Genomic DNA, 11,250 nt, shown 5'->3' with positions numbered 1-11,250 from the left:
TCATAACCATGGAGGCCATTCTCACAATAGAGGAAGTTCACATAACCATAGTGGCCCTAAGAATGGAAATGGAAATGGAGGAAACAGCAGTCAGAGCCGTTCCAACCCAGCAACCCCCGCCAAGAAGGATCTGAGTCATGTTACCTGTTTCAAGTGCCGGAAGACTGGACACTATGCCAATGATTGTTCTGAGGTAAAGAATGGTAATGGCAATGGAAGCTCTGGAAAGAAACCAAATCCCTTCACCAGAGATCAGGTGAATCACGTCAACATGGAGGAAGTTGAAGAGCAGCCTGATGCACTTATTGGTAAGTTTTTGGTTAAGTCATTTACATCTATTGTCCTTTTTGACACTGGTGCATTGCTTTCATACATATCCAGGGGATTTGCGGATAAGTTTAAGTTGCCCACCGTAGCCCTTAAGACACCTATGTTAGTAAGCTCACCAAGAGCGGAGTATATGGCTAGTCAAGGATGTTTTCAGTTGCCATTGACCATAGGTAGGCATGTTTTCCCCTCAGACTTAATTATTCTGGAATCACAAGGATTGGATGTGATACTAGGCATGGATTGGCTATCGATGTATGGGGGAAACATCGATTGCACGAGTAAGTCAATTCTTCTCACCACCCTAGAAGGAAAAATGAGCAAGTATGTGTCTAGGCATGCGTCAAGGAGGACACAAGTAAATTCACTCTAGGGAGTTGTTCAGGAGGAAGTGCTAGTTGTGAAGGATTATCCCGATGTATTTCCAGAGGAATTACCCGGCATGCCACCAGATCGAGATATAGAATTTTTGATAGAGTTGTTACCAGGCACCGGACCAATATCGAAGAGACCGTATTGGATGCCCGCAAATGATCTAGAGGAAATTAAGAAACAAATTAAGGAGTTATAGGAGAAAGGTTATATTCGACAAAGTTCATCACCATGGGGAGCCCCAGTGCTCTTAGTTGAGAAGAAGGATGGACTTTTGAGAATGGTTGTTGATTATTGTGCCCTGAATGAGGTGACGATCAAGAACAAATACCCACTACCGATGATCAATGATTTGTTTGACCAGCTGCAGGGAGCTAAAGTATTCTCCAAGATCGATCTTCGATCAGGATACCACCAGCTGAAGATGCGAGATCAGGATATACCTAAGACAACTTTTACCACAAGGTATGGGCTATATCAGTACACTGTCATGTCTTTTGGTATGACAAACGCCCCTGCCTACTTTATGAGTATGATGAATAAGGTGTTCATGGAGTTCTTGGATAAGTTTGTTGTGGTGTTCATCGATGATATATTCGTATACTCTAAGGATGAAGAAGAACACAAGGAACATTTGCGCTTGGTTCTCGAGAATCTCAGGGAACATCAGTTATATGCCAAGTTTAGGAAATGTAAGTTTTGGTTGAGGGAAGTTGGATTTCTCGGACATGTTATATCAGGAGAAGGTATAGTTGTAGACCCTACTAAGGTTCAATCTGTCACAGAGTGGTTGGCACCCACCTCAGTTGGAGAGATACGCAGTTTCCTTGGACTCGCGGGATATTACCGGAGATTCATTGAGAATTTTTCCAAGATCGCGAAGCCCATGACGGAGTTATTGAAGAAGGACACTGCTACCTCTTGAGCACTGCGTTGGTTTTCCCTTGAAGAGGAAAGGGTGATGCAGCAAAGTAGTGTAAGTATTTCCCTCAGTTTTTGAGAACCAAGGTATCAATCCAGTAGGAGATCACGCTCAAGTCCCACGCACCTACACAAACAAATAAGAACCTCGGAACAAACGCGATAAAGGGGTTGTCAAGCCCTTCACGGTCACTTACGAGAGTGAGATCTGATAGATATGATAAGATAATATTTTTGTATTTTTATGATAAAGAGGAATAAAAATGCAAAGTAAAATAAACGGCAAAGGAAATAACTAAGTGTTGGAAGATTAATATGATGAAAGATAGACCTGGGGGATTTTCACTAGTGGCTTCTCTCAAGAGCATAAGTATTACGGTGGGTAAACGAATTACTGTCGAGCAATTGATAGAATTGAGCATAGTTATGAGAATATCTAGATACGATCATGTATATAGGTATCACATCCACGACAAGTAGACCGAAACAATTCTGCATCTACTACTATTACTCCACACATTGACCGCTATCCAGCATGCATCTAGAGTATTAAGTTCATAAGAACAGAGTAATGCTTTAAGGAAGATGACATGATGTAGAGGGATAAACTCATGCAATATGATATAAACCCCATCTTTTTATCCTTGATGGCAACAACACAATACGTGCCTTGCTGCCCCTGTTGTCACTGGGAAAGGACACCGCAAGATTGAACCCAAAGCTAAGCACTTCTCCCATTGCAAGAAAGATCAATCTAGTAGGCCAAACCAAACTGATAATTCGAAGAGACTTGCAAAGATAAACCAATCATACATAAAAGAATTCAGAGGTGAATCAAATATTGTTCATAGATAATCTGGATCATAAACCCACAATTCATCGGATCTCGACAAACACACCACAAAAGAAGATTACATCGAATAGATCTCCAAGAAGATCGAGGAGAACTTTGTATTGAGATCCAAAGAGAGAGAAGAAGCCATCTAGCTAATAACTATGGACCTGTAGGTGTGAAGTAAACTACTCACACATCACCGAAGAGGCCATGGAGTTGATGTAGAGGCCCTCCGTGATCAATGCCCCCTCTGGCGGAGCTCCGGAAAAGGCCCCAAGATGGGATCTCTCGGGTACAGAAGGTTGCGATGGTGGAATTAGGTTTTCGTTGTGCTCCTGGATGTTTGGGGGGTACGTGGATATATATAGGAGCAAGAAGTACGTCGGTGAAGCAATGGGGGGCCCACGAGGGTGGAGGGCGCGCCCCTGCCTCGTGGCTTCCTCCGTTGTTTCTTGACGCCCACTCCAAGTCTCCTGGATCACGTTTGTTGAGAAAATCACGTTCCTGAAGGTTTCATTCCATTTGGACTCCGTTTGATATTCCATTTGGACTCCGGTTGAGTGACATGTATGAAGAATTATGAATGGTGGCTTTGCCACAAATACGATGTCAACTACATGATCATGCAAGCAATATGAAAATGATGAAGCGTGTCATAATAACGGAACGGTGGAAAGTTGCATGGCAATATATCTCGGAATGGCTATGGAAATGCCATAATAGGTAGGTATGGTGGCTATTTTGAGGAAGGTATATGGTGGGTTTAAGGTACCAGCGAAAGTTGCGCGATACTAGAGAGGCTAGCAATGGTGGAAGGGTGAGAGTGTGTATAATCCATGGACTCAACATTAGTCATAAAGAACTCACATACTTATTGCAAAAATCTATTAGTTATTGAAACAAAGTATTACGCGCATGCTCATAGGGGGATAGATTGGTAGGAAAAGACCATCGCTCGTCCCCGACCGCCACTCATAAGGAAGACAATACATAAATAAATCATGCTCCGACTTCATCACATAACGGTTCACCATACGTGCATGCTACGGGAATCACAAACTTCAACAATAATATTTCTCAAATTCACAACTACTCAACTAGCATGACTCTCATATCACCATCTCCATATCTCAAAACAATTATCAAGTATCAATCTTCTCATAGTATTCAATGCACTTCTACGAAAGTTTTTATATTATTGCCATGTTGTTCTAAAGGACTCTCAAAATAATATAAGTGAAGCATGAAAGAACAATAGTTTCTATAAAAAAATCCACCATCGTGCTCTAAAAGATATAAGTGAAGCACTAGAGCAAAAACTATATAGCTCAAAAGATATAAGTGAAGCACATAGAGTATTCTAATAAATTTCAAATCATGTGAGTCTCTCTCAAAAGGTGTGTACAGCAAGGATGATTGTGGTAAACTAAAAAGCAAAGACTCAAATCATACAAGACGCTCCAAGTAAAACACATATCATGTGGTGAATAAAAAAATATAGCTCCAAGTAAAGTTACCGATAGACGAAGATGAAAGAGGGGATGCCTTCCGGGGCATCCCCAAGCTTAGGCTTTTTGGTGTCCTTGAATTTTATCTTGGGGTGCCATGGGCATCCCCAAGCTTAGGCTCTTTCCACTCTTTGTTCCATAATCCATCAAATCTTTACCCAAAACTTGAAAACTTCACAACACAAAATTCAAAATAGAAAATCTCGTGAGCTCCGTTAGCAAAAGAAAACAAAACACCACTTCAAGGTACTTGAGGGAGTCCTGGATTAGGGGGTGTCTGGATAGCCGGACTATACCTTCGGCCGGACTCCTGGACTATGAAGATACAAGATCGAAGACTTCGTCCCGTGTCCGGAAGGGACTTTCCTTGGCGTGGAAGGCAAGCTTGGCGATACGGATATCTAGATCTCCTACCATTGTAACCAACTCTGTGTAACCCTAGCCCTCTCCGGTGTCTATATAAACCGGAGGGTTTTAGTCCGTAGGACGAACAACAATCATACCATAGGCTAGCTTCTAGGATTTAGCCTCTCTGATCTCGTGGTAGATCTACTCTTGTACTACCCATATCATCAATGTTAATCAAGCAGGACATAGTGTTTTACCTCCATCAAGAGGGCCCGAACCTGGGTAAAACATCGTGTCCCCTGCCTCCTGTTACCATCCGCCTAGACGCACAGTTCGGGACCCCCTACCCGAGATCCTCCGGTTTTGACACCGACATTGGTGCTTTCATTGAGAGTTCCTCTGTGCCGTCGCCATCAGGAAGGATGCTTCATCCCATCTTTAAAGACGACACCGTTGCTAAGGGAGCTTTGGCTGTCGGCCAGACTCTCAGGCTAGGTGGTTTCCTTATGACCGCCCGTTCGGCTGCTGCGCCGACGATGACCTCTCAGGTCATCGAAAGCAATCTTCACGTCAGCTCGGAATTCACTGAGTATATAGATCCAATGAAGCTCTCTTCCCTAAACGAGCTCTTGGATCGCTTCGCCGCCCTGGGAGTCGCTACGGATTATGACCAGATTGGGCCTAAACCCGATCTGAGAGAGATTAACTCTCCCCAGGTCACCCATCACGTCACCGTGGTAGAGGGACGGTGCGGCGACCCTTCATCTATCCTAAGGACTAGCTATGTCCGGATTCCCGATCCCTCCAAGCCGGATACCCGTGGAGGGGAGGACATCACTCAAGACCTGAACTTAAAGTCGGGCGACGGGCTAGATTCATTGGACAGCATCCAAGAATCCAAACTTCCGAGTTCGAAAACTCCTTGGCCCCTGGGTCTCAGATTGGGTCAGGTTTCGGATTTGATTCCACCCACCCACCCGTACATAAGCGATCTATCTCAAATTAGGCAAGAGCCCGAAGAAACAATACATCATTACTGGGCCAGATTCCTCCTGGTTATGAACAGGATAAAGGACTGCCGCGATGAAGACGCAATTTCATTCTTCTGCAATAATTGCATGGACAAGGGAATCCTCAACGCCATAAGTCGCCGCGATATTACACGCTTCGCTGACTTGGCGTCCATAGTACGAAAGTACTGTGTGATGGAAAGCGCCTGGAAAACCGAAATTAAATTTTGGGACAATCCGGCCTTGAATACAAACCCAGTCCGAAATAAAAGGGTGCATCATCGCCAGACACCCGGGTTCAATACCAAAAAGCAAAAGCCCTCTACAGGGCACGGAACCGTGCTGGAAGGATGGCTTAATGGACCCTGTAAAATTCACAGTGCAGAGGGCGCCACACCAACTCATAGCCTTAGAGCATGTTGGATACTCCGACAGGTGGCAAAAATTGGCGAAGATCTTCTAATTCCAGAAGCCACAGAAAGCCACCCCAGAGACACCAGTACGGTATCAACAGTCTTCGAGACTTTCGCATCAAATAATATGCGAAAAAGAACACTCCACAGCCTTGCCGAAGTCTACCAAGTAGCAACAATAAACCCATGGAGTGACACGGCTATCACTTTTAACGCCAGTGATGAACCTAAATTCCGAACAGCCAGAGCACCAGCCGCATTGGTCCTCAGTCCAATAGTGGACGACTTTCGTCTTACCAAGGTACTCATGGATGGCGGCAGCGGATTGAACCTCATTTATGAGGAAACCCTTCAAAAATGGAAATAGACTGGAATCGCATTGAGCGAAGCAGCACAACCTTTAGAGGAATAATCCTCAGTAGGGAAGCACGCTGTACAGGAAAAATCACACTAGATGTGGTGTTCGGCATGCCGGATAATTACAGGTCCGAACAGGTCACGTTCCAAGTGGCCCCGTTCAGTAGCGGATATCATGCTCTGCTAGGGCGGGAAGCGTTTACAATCTTCCAAGCAATACCCCATTACGGGTACATGAAGCTCAAGATGCACGGGCCTAACGGAATCATCACTCTCGCTAGTGATCCGGACATAGCACTCCGCGCCGAAAACAAGACAGCCGCACTGGCCCTTGAGGCACTATCCGAAGCCCTAGCGGGTGAGGAACTGACTGCGCTGCGCTCCATGGTGAATAGGGACGATGTGATACTCGACAAAAGATCCAATTCCACCTCCTTTAAACCGGCGGACGAAATAGTCAAATTCCAGGTCCATCCAACGGACCCCAATAAAACAGCTTCCATCGGAGCACAGTTAAACCCTGATGTAGATGCCGCACTGCGAGAGTTCCTACGAGAGAACTGGGACATTTTCGCCTGGCACCCTTCAGACATGCCAGGAATCCCACGCAGGCTGGCCGAACACAGCTTAAATATCCTAAAAGGATTCAAGGCAGTCAAACAGGCTCTTCGGCATTTTTCCAAACCTAAGAGACAGGCCATGGGAGAGGAACTAGCCAAGCTACTGGAGGCCGGATTCATCAAAGATATAAAACACCCGGACTGGCTAGCAAACCTGGTGATGGTACCAAAGAAGGACAAATCCTGGCGCTTGTGCGTTGATTTTAAAGACCTTAACAAGGCTTGCCCAAAGGATCCCTTCCCTCTCCCCCGCATCGATCAAATTATCGACGCCACCGCAGGACACAATTCGTTGTGTTTCCTCGACGCATACTCCGGCTACCATCAAATAAAGATGACAGAGTCAGACCAAGCTGCAACAGCATTCATCACACCATACGACCCATTCTGCTTCAACACAATGCCCTTCGGGCTCAAAAACACCGGCGCAACATATCAGCGCATGATTCAGACATGTCTGGCAAACCAGATCGGCAAAACAGTGGAGGCATACATAGATGATGTGGTCATTAAAACAAGACATGTCGAATCTCTAGTAGACAACTTGAGGCTAACATTCGGTAACCTCCGAACATACGACATCAAGCTCAACCCAGAAAAATGCGTTTTTGACGTTCCAGCCGGAAAGCTCTTGGGCTTCATTGTACCTGGTAGAGGAATTGAAGCAAATCCAGCCAAGATCCGAGCTCTGTCACAATTGGATATCCCGAAGGACCTCAAACAAATACAAAAATTAACCGGATGCGTGGCGGCTCTAAGCCGCTTTATCTCCCGCTTGGGAGAAAAGGCCCTACCCCTTTACCGCCTCCTTCGGCGCACTGAACACTTCAAGTGGACGGATGCAGCCATGGCCGGACTCGACGAAATAAAAGCCATCTTGGCAACTAACCCAGTCCTGGCCGCGCCATACATTGGCGAACCAATGCTATTATACATCGCAGCAACCCATCAAGTCGTAAGCGCAGTGCTCGTCGTCGAACGAGAAACGGACGGACACAAATTCCCCCTTCAAAAGCCGGTCTACTATGTGTCCACTGTCCTTACTCCGTGCAAGTCACGGTACCCGCATTATCAAAAGATTGCGTACGCGGTATTTATGGCATCCCGGAAGCTGCGACACTACTTTCAAGAGTGTTCAATAACAGTAGCCTTGGAAGTGCCACTTAACGATATTATAAACAACCGCGACGTGACGGGCCGGATTGCAAAATGGGCCATTGAGCTCCTCCCGTTCGACATAACTTACAAGCCACGGCAAGCTATCAAGTTGCAAGTTTTGGCCTACTTCGTCGCAGAATGGACGGAGGCCGAACTCCCTAAAGAGTACGGCACATATTCCAACTGGGTCATGCACTTCGACGGCTCCAAAATGTTGGCCGGTCTAGGGGCTGGCGTTGTTTTGACGTCCCCCACAGGAGACACAGTTCAATATGTACTCCAGATAATGTACACAGACTCCAACAATGCAGCCGAATATAAGGCCCTTTTACATGGTCTCCGGATGGCAGTATCCATGGGCATTCAACGCCTAGAGGTGCGCGGGGACTCGAACCTCGCAATATCCCAAATAAATGGAGACTTTGATGCCAAGGATCCAAAAATGGCAGCTTATCGCAACGCCGTCCTAAAAATGTCAGCTCAGTTCGAAGGGCTCGAATTTCACCATATAGCCTGGGAAAATAATTAGGCGGCAGATGTCCTGGCACGCATCGGCGCAAAACGCGATGTAGTCCCCCCCAACATCTTCTTGGAAAGGCTGTTCAAGCCATCCGTGTTGGGGAACGTAGTAATTTCAAAAAAATTCCTACGCACACGCAAGATCATGGTGATGCATAGCAACGAGAGGGGAGAGTGTGATCTACGTACCCTTGTAGACCGACAGCGGAAGCGTTGTGACAACGCAGTTGATGTAGTCGTACGTCTTCACGATCCGACCGATCCAAGCACCGTTACTCCGGCACCTCCGAGTTCTTGGCACACGTTCAGCTCGATGACGATCCCCGGGCTCCGATCCAGCAAAGCGTCGGGGAGGAGTTCCGTCAGCACGACGGCGTGGTAACGATCTTGATGTTCTATCATCGCAGGGCTTCTCCTAAGCACCGCTACAATATGACCGAGGTGGAATATGGTGGAGGGGGGCACCGCACACGGCTAAGGAACGATCACGAAGATCAACTTGTGTGTCTAGAGGTGCCCCCCTGTCACCGTATATAAAGGAGCAAGGGGGAGGGGGCGGCCGGCCTAGGAGGGGGCGCGCCAAGGGGAGTCCTACTCCCACCGGGAGTAGGACTCCTTCCTTCCTTGTTGGAGTAGGAGAAGGGGAAAGAGGGGGAGAGGAAGAAGAAAAAGGGGGCTGCGCCCCTTGTCCAATTCGGACCAGAGGGGGGGCGCAGGCCTCCTTCCTTTTGGCCTCTCTCCTCTATTTCCGTATGGCCCAATAAGGCCCATATACTCCCCGGCGAATTCCCGTAACTCTCCGATACTCCGAAAAATACCCGAATCACTCGGAACCTTTCCGATGTCCGAATATAGTCGTCCAATATATCAATCTTTACGTCTCGACCATTTCGAGACTCCTCGTCATGTCCCCGATCTCATCCGGGACTCCGAACTCCTTCGGTACATCAAAACTCATAAACTCATAATATAACTGTCATCGAAACCTTAAGCGTGCGGACCCTACGGTTCGAGAACAATGTAGACATGATCGAGACACGTCTCCGGTCAATAACCAATAGCGGGACCTGGATGCCCATATTGGCTCCTACATATTCTACGAAGATCTTTATCGGTCAGACCGCATAACAACATACGTTGTTCCCTTTGTCATCGGTATGTTACTTGCCCGAGATTCGATCGTTGGTATCTTAATACCTAGTTCAATCTCGTTATCGGCAAGTCTCTTTACTCGTTCCGTAATACATCATCTCACAACTAACTCATTAGTTGCAATGCTTGCAAGGCTTATGTGATGTGCATTACCGAGAGGGCCCAGAGATACCTCTCCGACAATCGGAGTGACAAATCCTAATCTCGAAATACGCCAACCCAACATGTACCTTTGGAGACACCTGTAGAGCTCCTTTATAATCACCCAGTTACGTTGTGACGTTTGGTAGCACACAAAGTGTTCCTCCGGCAAACGGGAGTTGCACAATCTCATAGTCATAGGAACATGTATAAGTCATGAAGAAAGCAATAGCAACATACTAAACGATCGGGTGCTAAGCTAATGGAATGGGTCATGTCAATCACATCATTCTCCAAATGATGTGATCCCGTTAATCAAATAACAACTCTTTTGTTTATGGTTAGGAAACATAACCATCTTCGATTAACGAGCTGGTCAAGTAGAGGCATACTAGTGACACTCTGTTTGTCTATGTATTCACACATGTATTATGTTTCCGGTTAATACAATTCTAGCATGAATAATAAACATTTATCATGATATAAGGAAATAAATAATAACTCTATTATTGCCTCTAGGGCATATTTCCTTCAGTCTCCCACTTGCACTAGAGTCAATAATCTAGATCACATCGCCATGTGATTTAACATCAATAGTTCACATCTTTATGTGATTGGTTCACATCTCCATGTGACTAACACCCAAAGGGTTTACTAGATTCAATAATCTAGTTCACATTGCTATGTGATTAAGACCCAAAAAGTGATCATGTTTTGCTTGTGAGAGAAGTTTAGTCAATGGGTCTGCCACATTCAGATCCGTATGTATTTTGCAAATTTCTATGTCAACAATGCTCTGCACAGAGCTACTCTAGCTAATTGCTCCCACTTTCAATATGTATCCAGATTGAGACTTAGAGTCATCTGGATTAGTGTCAAAACTTGCATCGACGTAACCCTTTACGACGAACCTTTTTGTCACCTCCATAATCGAGAAACATATCCTTATTCCACTAAGGATAATTTTGACCGCTGTCCAGTGATCTATTCCTAGATCACTATTGTACTACCTTGCCAAAATCAGTGTAGGGTATACAATAGATCTGGTACATAGCATGGCATACTTTATAGAACCTATGGATGAGGCATAGGGAATGACTTTCATTCTCTTTCTATCTTCTGTCGTGGTCGGGTTTTGAGTCTTACTCAATTTCACACCTTGTAACACAGACAAGAACTCTTTCTTTGACTGTTCTATTTTGAACTACTTCAAAATCTTGTCAAGGTATGTACTCATTGAAAAAAAACTTATCAAGCGTCTTGATCTATCTCTATAGATCTTGATGTTCAATATGTCAGCAGCTTCACCGAGGTCTTTCTTTGGAAAATTCCTTTCAAACACTCCTTTATGCTTTGTAGAATAATTCTACATTATTTCCGATCAACAATATGTCATTCACATATACTTATCAGAAATGTTGTAGTGCTCCCACTCACTTTCTTGTAAATACAGGCTTCATCGCAAGTCTGTATAAAACTATATGCTTTGATCAACTTATCAAAGCGTATATTCCAACTCCGAGATGCTTAAACCAGTCCATAGATGGATCGCTGGAGTTTGCATATTTT

Source organism: Triticum urartu, chromosome 5 (genome assembly GCF_003073215.2).
Source record: "Triticum urartu cultivar G1812 chromosome 5, Tu2.1, whole genome shotgun sequence".
NCBI classification, from domain to species: domain Eukaryota; kingdom Viridiplantae; phylum Streptophyta; class Magnoliopsida; order Poales; family Poaceae; genus Triticum; species Triticum urartu.
This window is presented reverse-complemented; position numbering follows the sequence as displayed.